Genomic DNA, 5129 nt, shown 5'->3' with positions numbered 1-5129 from the left:
TTTAATTGGACAACTGTATTGTCCTATTTTGCAGCTTACTATGGGAATTTACAGTTAATTCATTTCCATCCAGTTTTCATGACCCATCTCATGATTATTTCTAGCTCCCACCAGGGGTGAGCCTCAGCTTCTATGAGTTTACCTGGAAACCAGTTGAGCTACGTAGTTCTTTGAATGAACTCAGTACTTACCTTCAAGGTCGATTATCGACGAAAATTCATAAAAGTTGAACAAGGGATGTTATTCTTGTCCAGTTGGGTATTCAGGAGCCCTTCAGATTTTCAGTCATACTCTCTTGTGTGAATAATAATCCAAGTTAAGACTATTAGATTAATCATTGAGTTATTGATACGAGGCTAGCAGAAAAAGGCATGGTCTCAGTTTCCTTCAGATACGCATAATAAATACGTCCCCATGGAGACACGTGCAGGAAATGATGCACCAACCAGAAGCGTCGCATAACCGACAGCAAAGCGTTAAATACTTCGAATCTACGTACCGCTTGTGACCAGCAGGTGGAAGATCGAATATTTTGTTGTATAGAGAAGCAACTAGCCTTGAGTAGAGAAATATCAAGGAATATTTGAGGATTAAATGATGTCCGAAGACGTAAAAGACCTATGTGGTAGTTTGAACGATCAAAATGCTTACTCCGAGTAAGATAAGTAAGCCACAAGAACAAAGACTCAATCATGGGCATGTAATGAAAGCCATGGAGAAAGTACGAGTGTATTCGTAGTTTATGTTTGACGGAACAAATCCCATCAGCAAAAGGGATTCGTCTGAGAGGTGGCCAGGAAAGGCTAAAGCTGGAGAGACATTCGGGGAGAGGAACGCGTGATAGCACAGCTACCCTCACCATCACTACTATGAAGGGAAAATCGAAATTTTTCCTTAAAGAGTTATCGCAAGAGAACGGGTTTAGAGCCCTATAATATAGAGCAAGGACAAACGTTGACAACAAAACGCGACGAAGTATTCTACGATATGCCACATCCCAAATTAAGCGGCTCAGAAAGGAGCTGTCGATAGAGTTTTGTGTTAATCTAGACACGAGATCTAGATCACTTTGGAAAGTCATGCTAGATTATTTCACCACGAATCGCTCAGTCGAACCAAAAGAGCATGGAGACAGTAGCGTTGGGAGAAAGAAGCCAACACCTCCACATGCACAGATCCAGTACTCAAGGTTTAACGCGAGTAGAATAAAGTCTATGCTAAATCATGACAAAGAATCGCGGTGAACACAAAAGCATCTTGAAACGATGAAAGTAGACTACCTCAACTAAGCGAGAGGTTACGAGGTCATTAGGCCAGCTCAATGACTACGATTACGATCGATACAAGCATTTGAGAACTTAGTATCTGACGATGAAATCTAAAACGAGGGACATTTGAGAGCCACTTTAGAAACGTTAAGAGCCGAGAAACTCTATGCTAAGTTCAGCAAGTGTGAGTTCTGGCTTAGCGAAGTGAACTTCCTTGGACACATAGTGACAGCAGAAGGGATCCGAGTGGACCCTGCTAAAGTTGAAGCCGTGCAACGTTGGCAGTCACCAGCGACGCCAATGAAATTCGAAGTTTCCTAGGACTGGCGGGATGCTATCAAAGATTCATTGAGAGATTTTCTAAAATAGCGAGGCCAATGACTCAACCACTCAAGAAAGGAGTTAAAGTCAATTGAACCTCCGAGTGCGAAGCAAGCTTCCAGTTGCTTAAGGAAAAGTTGACCACATCGCCAGTTCTAGCCGTGCCAGAAGCGGGAGTCGACTATGTAGTGTATAAAGATGCATCGAAGGTCGGACTCGGATGCGTGCTTATGCAGAAGGGCAAGGTGATAGCATATGCGTCAAGCCACTTGAGGCCGCACGAGTTGAACTACCCGACGCACGACTTGGAATTTGCAGCAGTGGTACACGCTTTGAAGGTTTGGAGACATAATCTCTATGGAGTTCGATGTGAGATCTTCACAGATCATAAGAGTCTCAAATACTTCTTGGAGTAGAAGGATCTGAATATGAGACAGCGCAGATGGCTGGAACTAGTCAAGGACTACGACTGTGGTATAAATTACCACCCAGGCAAAGCCAATGTAGTAGCAGATGCCTTGAGCAGAAAGACTGCGCCTCAAGTGGCTACTTTCCTCACCCAAGCGAAGGAGCGTATCCGGGAATTCGCCAAGATACGACTGGAATTAGTAAGAGCCCCGGAAACAGTGGATAGCAGAATCTCCACCTTGGTCATAGAACTAGATTTAAGAGCCAGAATCATCGACGCCCAGAGACGCGATGAGGCCCTAGAAAAGGTTCGTCTCAAAGTGAGGACCGGCAAAGGAGATATTTACCGCGGATAGGCGGATAACGCTCTCACTTTCAAAGGAAGACTATGCATACCCAACGATGAGGTACTTAGGAACGAGATCATGAGTGAAGCTCATGAGACGCCCTATACTACCCATCCTGGAAGGACGAAGATGTATCAGGACTTGAAGAAGCAATTTTGTTGGGATGGCATGAAGAGAAGCATAGCATCGTTGGTAGAAAGATGCCTGGCTTGCCAGCAAGTGAAGGCTTTACATCAACGACCCTATGGGGAGTTGCAGCCTCTCGAGATTCCAGAATGGAAATGGGAGCATATAGCAATGGATTTTGTGACAGGATTGCCAAAATCCCAGCGAGGAAATACCGCCATCTGGGTGATTATAGACCGCCTCACCAAAAGTGCTCACTTCATACCAATTCGTATCACATACGGTTCAGACAAGTTGGCACAGATTTACGTGCGAGAGATCGTACGTTTACATGGTGTCCCAGTAACGATCACCTCAGATCGAGATTCAAAATTTACTTCTAGATTTTGGATAAGCCTACAGCGAGAGTTAGGCACTCAGCTGAATTTCAGCACAGCGTTCCATCCACAGACGGACGGACAGTCCGAAAGGACGATCCAGACATTGGAAGATATGTTAAGAGCTGTAGTGCTCGACCGTGGAGTGAGCTGGGAGTCAGTACTTCCACTTATAGAGTTCGCCTACAATAACAGTTACCAGGCAACTATTGACATGGCTCCATACGAGGCATTATATGGGAAAAAGTGCAGATCACCACTTTACTGGGATGAAGTTGGTGAGAGAAGGATTCTCGGACCGGACTCGGTAGAGGAAATGATAGAAATTGTCCGACAAATCCGAGGGAAAATCAAGGAAGCTCAAGATAGACAGAAATCCTATGCAGATGCTCGCAGAACGGATTTACAGTTCAAGACAGGAGACAAGGTCTTTCTGAAAATATCCCCATCGAAAGGGATAACCAGATTTGGCGTCAAGGGCAAGCTGAAACCGCGTTTTATCGGACCTTATGAGATCCTAGAAACAGTCGGCCCTGTGGCGTACAGATTAGCGCTCCCGCCAAGTTTCGGGAATGTTCACAATGTGTTTCATGTATCACAGTTGAGAAAGTACGTGTTTGACCCCAAACACATAGTGCACCAAGAAGAAATGGTGTTAGAACCAGATTTGAGCTATGAAGAAAAGCCAGAAGCAATTCTGGACAGAAAAGTTAAAGAGTTGAGAAATAAGAATATTGTAACAGTGAAAGTCCTATGGAAGCATCACGGCCGCGAGGAGGCGACGTGGGAGCTCGAGGACCAGATGAAAGAGAAGTACCCACTGCTTTTTACCTAACTGAGACAAAATTTCGGGACGAAATTTTTGTTAAGGGGGGTAGAATGTAATAGCCGAGACTTAGATTTCTCGGGAATTATGAAATAAAATACTAGAACTTTTATTGACGAATGAAAGAGTATTTTTATTTCTTGAATAAGGGTACAAGTACAACTTCAGAAATTTCAAAGCCACCAAATTTCAAGTGTTTGGAATTAAATACACACCAATAAACTTTTACATGTTAAGAAAAAGAGAGAATTTCAAATAGAAACCCTATCTCTTTACAAATGAAACTACTAGCTTCGGGCCCTTCTTCTAGCATGGTTTCGGCCCAGTTTCCGATGGCCCGTTGGGCTGAACAGACGAGACAGCAACCGAGAAGAGTCAGCCTCTTGTCCCTGCCAGAAAACAACAAGATAAACAAGAGGTTACATAAGACACTAAAGCTTTTAGTTGGCAAAGTAAGCAAGGATAAGGAACAAACCTACTTTGAGCTTTGAAGACCAAAACTTACCGAAAAAAAAGAAAGGTAAGAGGTTGCTTTATCCCTGCACTCCACGGCTCACACCAGCCAAACGAGCAGCCACCAAGCACGGCAGTTCGGCACCGAGTTCGGCAGTTCGCCACCAAGCACGGCAGTTCGGCACCGAGCTCGGCAGTTCGCCACCAAGCACGGCAGTTCGGCACCGAGTTCGGCAGTTCGCCACCAAGCACGGCAGTTCGGCACCGAGCTCGGCAGTTCGGCACCAAGCTCGGCAACTCCGTGATCTGGAGAGAAAGATCAAAACATGAAGAAGAGCTCGGCTGTTATGACAACTCGTTTCAACAGCCGTTAGATCTCCTCAATCGTTTACAGAGACAACAAGAGAAGTGTATTAAGAAAGGGAAGGGGAAACAATACCTTGCAGAAATGTGAGTGAGTGTTGGACCGAAAGAAGCAAACTCCAGCCAGCAGGCTCCCCTCCAGCTAATACTCTGCAAAGCTGCAGATAACAGCCCTTGCTTTTCCCTACCCAAACCGGTTATAGTCCGGAAATCAGCCCCCACAGTGCCACCTCTAGTGTGCACCTGCAAAAGAAGACAAAATTCATGAATGAATCAGAGTACAAGGCAGCACAAAACACCAAAATCAGTTAAAGAATGCTGCAAGGTCAGCCAAGTACCTCAGTCATTGTGCAGCTTTCAGTTACAAGCTGTGCATAAATATGCCAATCTCCTCCTCAGTTCCATCCCCCACCACACAACAAACTAGTTACTAAACGGAGCAGCAAGCGGAGGAGCAAGAGAGGTCAAGACCAAGGAAGGGAGTAGCTTAGCAAGTTCAGCGGAGTTACAAGGGAAAGGTAACACCCATCAGCTTAAATCTCAAGTTTAATGGCATCATTCGAGCATGATAGAAACAAAACATGGAAACGATTTATGATAACATGAGAATCTGAGAAATCAGTAAACCTCCCTTGCACAT

At 44.8% G+C, this 5129-nt stretch overlaps 1 long non-coding RNA gene across 1 annotated transcript; it reads right to left on the bottom strand.

Moving 5' to 3' along the window:
• Positions 1-3785: 3785 nt before the first annotated feature.
• LOC121783930 lies at positions 3786-4345 on the bottom strand. Its single transcript, XR_006046671.1, has 2 exons — positions 4179-4345; positions 3786-4062 (listed from the first exon to the last, which is right to left on the bottom strand). It is a non-coding gene; the product is annotated as an uncharacterized LOC121783930 (long non-coding RNA).
• Positions 4346-5129: the final 784 nt, after the last annotated feature.

Source organism: Salvia splendens, chromosome 21 (assembly GCF_004379255.2).
Source record: "Salvia splendens isolate huo1 chromosome 21, SspV2, whole genome shotgun sequence".
NCBI classification, from domain to species: Eukaryota; Viridiplantae; Streptophyta; class Magnoliopsida; order Lamiales; family Lamiaceae; genus Salvia; species Salvia splendens.
Note: the sequence above shows the minus strand (reverse complement) of the source record. Positions and strands in the feature narration are given on the sequence as shown.